We start from the raw sequence: 7508 nt of genomic DNA, 5'->3' as shown, positions 1-7508 counted from the left end.
TATACGAGATTTACACATATATACATATATATGTACGTACATGTATATACGTACATATCGAAAATATTTAACGATCGAAATCTAAATAAATAAGTTAAGTATTTTAAATTATTCCCGTTGGATGGATACCTTTTCACGAAAAATAAAAACAAAAAGGATAAAAGAAAAAGAAGAAAAAAACGGAGACAACATCATCACGAAATATTCCCAGAAAAGAAAATTTATAAAATATCTAAAATGTTATAAAAATTTTCGTAGCTTTCAACCTGACGTAGGAGTTGGCATGTTACGTTTATTCTCTTTAAATTTCTCTCTCATGTTACACACTTAAATACACATAGATATACACGGAATGGGGAGAAAGAGAGAGAGAGACAAATATGAAACACTTTTCGCTCTCTCTCTCTCTCTCTCTCTCTTTCTCTCTGTTTATCATTCTCTCTTTCTAGCTGTTATACACCTAAATACACATAGATACAGAGAGAGAGAGAGAGAGAAGTGAATATGAAATATATCTTCTGTTTGCCTTTTTAGCAACATTTGTATATATATATATATATATATATATATATATATATATATATCTACATCAAACGATATGAAAGTAAGTACTTACATAGGATGAACTAAGCGTCTCTTTTCGCGCAAAGACGACATTGCCGATCAACGCACAGTGTCAAAATGGTGTAGTTATTGCGCGTCAAAGGCAAGTCGGAACATGAGTTGCGAATATACGAATCGACTGTGACGTAGTAATCGATGTAGTCATCGCAATCATCGAACGGCTTTCGACCAAGTAGTCAAAGAACTGACATTCCGTAAACGTCGAATTGTCGAAAATCGCAAAGAGAGTGGGGGAGCGGCTATGATGGAAAAAGAGAGAGTTTGATATGGGGTAGAAAGGATCAAAAGGTCATCTCGCTCCTGTTCACGTCCCTGTCGTTTTCACGACATCGTCGATTCTCTTTAACGAAAACCTTTATCGAATACTTCTACATTTCGAGATGGACATTTCGATTTACGATAGTACGCGATATTTTTCTTTGGGACATGAACGAAACGATATCGACGAGTGGCCCCCTTTCTACCTTTGTTTTTCAATTTCCCAGTGCAAGCTAATTAGCCATTTTCCATGAAAGATAAATAAAACGATATAGGTACGTATGTATGTATAGCAGACGTGAATCGTTGTAAATTTCGCTCGTGTAAATGTTTCATCGACAAATAAGAGAGATAAAGAGAGACAGAGAGAGAGAGAGAGAGAGAGAGAGAGAGAGACAGAGAAAGAGAGAGAGAAACAAAGAGAGATACTAAAGCGTGGACTGAAACAGGTGCGCATGGGAAAATCGAGGTCGCCTCTTTAAATCGGTCACTCGTTGCATCATAGGAAAAACTAAAATATATATATGTATATAGATATAACTGTAGATATAACTGTATAAAATATACATATATATATACATATAACTGTAGAGCAGATTTCGTCGAATTGTAAATAAATACATATAACTGTGTATCTACGTATGTATGTGGATGTAAAAAAAAAAAAAAAAAAATATCGCCTGATCAAATGAACATATGAAATAAATACAAATGTTTACAAGAACATGGACAAATAAACGATGAGAAAAAGATCAAGGTAAACATAAGAAATATAAAGACAAAAAAATATACGTACATAAATACATACGTGCATATATATATATATATATATATATACTATATATTCTTGACCTGAGCGAACACGAAAGAAGATACCCATCTCGTGGGCAGCATCCGTGCCACTCGGGAAAAAGTGCACGAGAAATCTCACTCGTTTCGATCGGATCTTGTCGATATTAGAGAGACAAGGAGGTGAGAGTAAGCGGAGAAGAGAAGGAAACAAGATCGTGAAGCATCAAAGAGTCTCTTTCTCTCTCTCTCTCTCTCTCTCTCCCTCTCTCTCTCTCTCCATCTTTCACATACACACATACATAGAAAGATACTTCCCAAAGATAAGTACCTCGTATAAGACAGAAATGCGATCATTGTAGAGAAAAAAGTGAAAGAGAAAGAGAGAGAAACAGAGAGAGAGAGAGAGAAAAGTCTGAAGAGTTGTAGATAGAGAAGGAAGGAAAAAGGAGAATAAGAGGAAGGGGACGAAGAAGAAAAAAAAGAGGAGGAGGAGGAGGAAGAAGAATAAGTATAAGAAGAAAAAAAAAGAAGAAGTGCTACTCACCCCCTCAAACCGAAAGCCCTCTTTGCCAGCTCCAGCTTGAAGACACTCGGTCAACAAGCGGCAGGAACACCCTAGCAGAGTATCTTAGCCCGTCTTCCAGGCGACGACGCCTTAGATCACAGAGAGACGAAGACAAAGAGAATCCGAGTAAGAAAGAGTAAGAAAGAATAAGAAAGCGTGAGAAAGAAAGAGAGAAAGAGAGACAGAACGAGAGTAACAGAGTAAGAAAGATATATGTATATACATATATATATATATATATATATATATGTATATGTATATATATATCAGATTGTTTCCACTGGCTGTTCCTCGCACTCGAGACACTGGCACCCAACGTACCTTCTTCCACGTTCTTCGTCCTCTTTCACTTCCTCCACTTATTTCCCTCCTCCTTCTCTTTCTCTCTCTCTCTCTCTCTTTCTCTCTTTCTCTCTTCTCCACCTTTTCTACTCTTTTCCTTAACTCTTCTTCCTCTCTCTCTCTCTCTCTCTCTATCTCTTTTTCCTCTTACAAAACGTACACTTTCTCGAGAGACAAGATTAAGGAAGTAGGACGAAATTTTTGTCCTATTTATTTCTTTTCTTATTTTTTGTTTTTTTTTTCTTTTTTTGTTTTTTTTTTTTTTCGTTTCCCGTATATTATAAGCGCGGACTGTGATAATACCGTACTATACGTATACGTACATAAGTATGTATATATGTATATATATATATGTATATGTATAAATATATATATATATATATATATATATGTATATATGTACTTTGAAAGTCGTTGGAAGATTGGATGATCTACGAACGATCGCGACGATACGCGAGAACGAAGAGTACGTAAGCTTCTCCTCCGTATCTCCTTGTCCGTACGACGTGAAAAAGGTAGAGAAAGGGAAGAAGAGGGAGGAGAAGGAAAAAGAGAAGGAGGAGGAGTCGACAGAAAGAGAAAGAGAGAAAGAGAGAGAGACAGAGAGAGAGAGAGAGAGAAAGAAAATGAAGAAGAGATGCGAAAATTTACGGAGGGAGAGAAAAGAGAGTAAACGAATGTAACTGATCAAGCTATGTTTAGATACCTTAGAGGGTTCGAAAAGAGAGAGAGAGAGAGAGAGAGAGGAGAAGGAAAGCTGATCGGTTCTCGAGCTCCACGATGAGGAAAGACAACGAATAGCGCGAGTGATTTTGGCCAAGTATCTTAGACCAATCGCGAAACGGCTTTCGTCAGATCGAGATCGCCATCTCTTGGCGAGTGCCGGCCCATTCTCTTCTCTTAATTAAAAAAAAAAAAAAAAAAAAAAAAAAAAAAAGGAGAAAACAAAGGACGGATGAAAGAAGAGGATAATAGAAGAGAGATAGAGAGAAAAAGAGAGAAAGAGAGAGAGGGAATGAGAAAGGGGAGAGGGGATAAACATTAATAGACTCATCTCGGTGGGGAACCATCGAACTTGGACGACTTTCTTAAGACTTACATTTTATTCATTTAAGCGATGCTAGTATGACATTTTGTTGGTAATTTTCTCTCTCTCTCTCTCTCTCTCTCTCTCTCTCTCTCTTTTGTTTTCTTTGTTCTTATTATCTCTATTTATCATTTTCGATATGATTACGATAAGATATCGATGAATATTAACTCGTATGCTTTTTAACGTAGGATCGTTTGTTGAAAGAAAAAAGAAAAAGAAAGGAAAAAGAATTGCGGGCCTACGAACGCACGAGTTTTTTATAAAATTTTTTCATCGTGTAAGAGAGAGATAGAGAAAGAGAGAAAGAGAGAGAGGGAGAGAGAGAGAGAGTCAATTTAAATTATTATCCCGATCCTTTATTTCATTTTATTTTATTCTTCTCATCAGCACAGGAATTTTCACTTATCCTTAGCTCGCACGTGTGTATATCCAGATTCATATGCATATATATATATATATATATATATATATGTATGTATTTATATATATATGTATATTTGTATATGTATATATATATATATGTACATATGGTGTTTCATGTACATAGTAAGAGAATCCTCGTAGTATCTCGGTATTGTCGGTACTCACGCTCGGTATTCGTATAACGCCCTCGCGGAACACACGATTAGGTTAAAATGCGCTATGATATTTGTAGATATATTCATACATACATCCGAATGAATATCTCTAATCGCGTTCTACGGACAAAGTTTCTCGGTAGTTGGGCCACCCTCAAATTCGATTTATCCGTACTATTGTGAATTAACTTTAAACGTACGAAGAATTGCAAAGTTTCTTCTGTTATCGACATATCTAGATACGAATGATCGATCGTATCCTATTCGTCTACATGCAATAGAAAAGAAAAATATAAATGAAAAAAGAAAAAGAATGAAAGTAGATATAGAATAGGATCGTGATAATTTAAGTTTTGTTGATATATTATTTGTGAAAAAAACAAAAAAAACAAAACGAAACAAAATAGAAAAAAAAAGAAAGAAAGAAAGAAGTAAAAGGTAAATAAAAAAAAAAAAGAAAAAAAGAAATAAGATGCAATATATAACTTTCAATAGCTACTATTGATTGTTAATAAAAACAATACTGCTAATAAACATAATTAATAACGAAAGTAAATTTGACGGATGGAATAAAATTTGAATATTTTTTTCTTAAATCTCATTAATGTCACGCCATTTTAAAGTTGCTTTTATATATTTCTATATAGATTTCTACGTAGATACGTTTATAGAAATAAATTGTATGGGTAAAATAAAATCTTGATTTTTTTCTCCGTTATACCTCGTTGATCTCACGTAATTTTAAGGTCACATTTATATATCATGTGTATATATATATATATATATATATATATATCTTATACATATATATATATATATATATATGTGCAGATATATTTAGAAATAAATTTCATAAATAAAATAAAATCTTTTTTCTCAATCCTCAGCAACGTCATGCAACTTTAAAGTTATACTCACGCACGCACGCACACAATTTGTATTCCTTTTTTTATTTCTTTAATCTTATTTCATTTCATCTTCACAAAATTAATAGCATTCTCTAAATATAAATAATATCATAAGTTTGACGTTTTATATATACGAACAAAAAAAAAGGAGAGAGCAAAAAAAAAAGAAAAGAAGTATTGAATTATAGAAAGTTAATAACGAATCCGTCGAAGCCATGGAAATAAAGAGAAAAGAAAAGAGAAGAAAAGGAGAGAAAAAAAGGAAAGAGAGAGAGAGAGAGAGAGAGAGAAAATGAAAATTAAAAAAAAGAAAAAGAAAAAAGCAAAGTTCGTCCTTCGATTTTTCATTTCCCAGTGAAAGGTAACGTTAGAGAACAAGCTTACCCTCTTTGGGCAGTCTTTGCGCGAGCTGACTGTTACGCGTGGATTTCATAACTTAATTGGAAAATTCTGATCCCGACTCTCGGACAATGCTATGCTCGTGAGGACTTAACAAGCACGGATGGTTCCCACGAGATATCGTGGTAATGAAGAGCTAGAGGCCAACGTAGGTCGTGTTCGCGTGGGTGGCTAGCGACAGAGCGAAAGAGAGAAAGAGAGAGCGAAAGAGAGAAAGAGAAAGCGAAAGAGAAAGCAAAAGAAAGAGGATAGAGAGAGAGAGAGAGAGAGAGAGAGAGAAATAGCAAGGAAGAGAAAGAGAGAAAGAAAGAGAAAGAGAGAAACGAGACGATAAGAAGAGTACTGTTAAAATGCGAAGAAGGATGGTGGAAGTGGGAAAAGAGAGATCCGGATTAAAGGAAGATAACTGCATCGTAATCTCCTATCTAAACTTCCCTCGGGAAATACTCTTACCATTCTCGCTTTACTCTTAGCTATGTACAATATATGTATGTATGGTCTATAATGAAAAAGAAGAAAAAAAAAAAGAAAGAAAAAGAAAAAAGAGAAAGAAAAAAGAAAAAGAAAAGTAAAAAGAACTAGAGAAAGAGAGAGGGAGGATGGGGTAGAATAGAATAAGGTGGGATAGGGTAGGCTGGAGAGAGTTAGAGATAGATTCAAAAAGATTCATCTAATCTCTCTCAATCCCTCTTTTCCTCTCTCTCTCTCTCTCTCTCTATCTCTCTATCTCTTCCTCTCACTCTCTTTCTTCATTTTTCATCTTCCTTTTTTTTTCCGAAGGACAATGATCGAAGGACGTCAAAATGGTTGGGTATACCAAATTCTAGACGCCATTTTTTGTGTCGAGACAAAACGAAAAAGAGAGAAGGAAAACCATGAACTGTAAGACATAAAGAGAGAGAGAGAGAGAGAGAGAGATAGAGAGAGAGACTATCACGTGCAAGAGAAATAAAAGAAAAAGAGAAAAATGAGAAGAGAAGAGAGAGAGAGAGAGAGAGAGAGAGAGAAGGAGGAGGAAGAGAAAGAGGAAGAATGAAAAAAATGAAGAAAAAAGGAACGAGAAGAGAAAAATCTCGACTAGAGCCCCCGGTCGATGTTCCTGTTCCACTTTGCGAAACCTGTAGAATAAACGGTCGCGTTACCGGAGTCGAGAGTCGCGAAATGAAAAGATTCTTGCTGGTTTCTCTCTTTCTCTCTCTCTCTCTCTCTTTCTCTCTCTCTTTCTCTCTCTTTTTACTCCCCTCCCTTCCCCTCTGTATAACGATTTAACGCTCGATCCAATGACGCATAACGCCATTGCTGCTTCGTTTCTCCTACCATTCGCGTTCCACTTTTTCATCTATTAGTCTTTTCGAATACTATTACGCTCGATATATAACGGATTCTATGTGTACTATTTCTAGTTTCTAAGCGCATATGAATGTAACATACGCGGATGCACATAACGTTGATACGTAGATAGGTACGCATGTATACAAATACTCACAAACATATATACATACGTATGTACAATATATATATATATATGTACGTATTTGCATATATACGAGACACTTTTGAAAAACACGAATTTCTCATAGAAATCAAATCAAAGTGATCTCGAGAGTTCGTTTTATGTTAGTGAAAATTTTTAACGTATATACGTACATTTTTATATGCGTTACGTACATGTTGATCCAATCATTGTTAACATCTTGAATAAAAAAATGTTAAACCGTTAAATCATTATTATCTTAATTTTTTTCATTAATGGTCTCTATAATTCGATGTGATTGAGAATGCAAATAAAAATATAGAGGAAAAATAAAAATAACAATAAAGGAAGAAAAAGATACGAGGAGTCGTTATCATAGAGCAAAGGTTTTATTGGGAGAAAAAAAAAAGGAAAAAAAAAAAAGAAAGAAAAAAAACAATGAGAAAGGAAAAAAAATTAAAAAGGAAAAAAGTATTGT

At 34.6% G+C, this 7508-nt stretch overlaps 1 long non-coding RNA gene across 2 annotated transcripts; it reads right to left on the bottom strand.

Annotated features, from left to right (window-relative positions):
- Positions 1-1915: 1915 nt before the first annotated feature.
- LOC124423112 lies at positions 1916-5374 on the bottom strand. Of its 2 annotated transcripts, none has more exons than XR_006942014.1 (2): positions 2985-5374; positions 1916-2328 (listed from the first exon to the last, which is right to left on the bottom strand). It is a non-coding gene; the product is annotated as an uncharacterized LOC124423112 (long non-coding RNA). The 2 variants fall into 2 exon arrangements; XR_006942013.1 differs by lacking the exon at positions 2985-5374 and adding an exon at positions 2561-2952.
- Between the last annotated feature and the right edge of the window lie 2134 nt (positions 5375-7508).

Source organism: Vespa crabro, chromosome 3, assembly GCF_910589235.1.
Source record: "Vespa crabro chromosome 3, iyVesCrab1.2, whole genome shotgun sequence".
In the NCBI taxonomy this organism is placed as follows: domain Eukaryota; kingdom Metazoa; phylum Arthropoda; class Insecta; order Hymenoptera; family Vespidae; genus Vespa; species Vespa crabro.
Note: the sequence above shows the minus strand (reverse complement) of the source record. Positions and strands in the feature narration are given on the sequence as shown.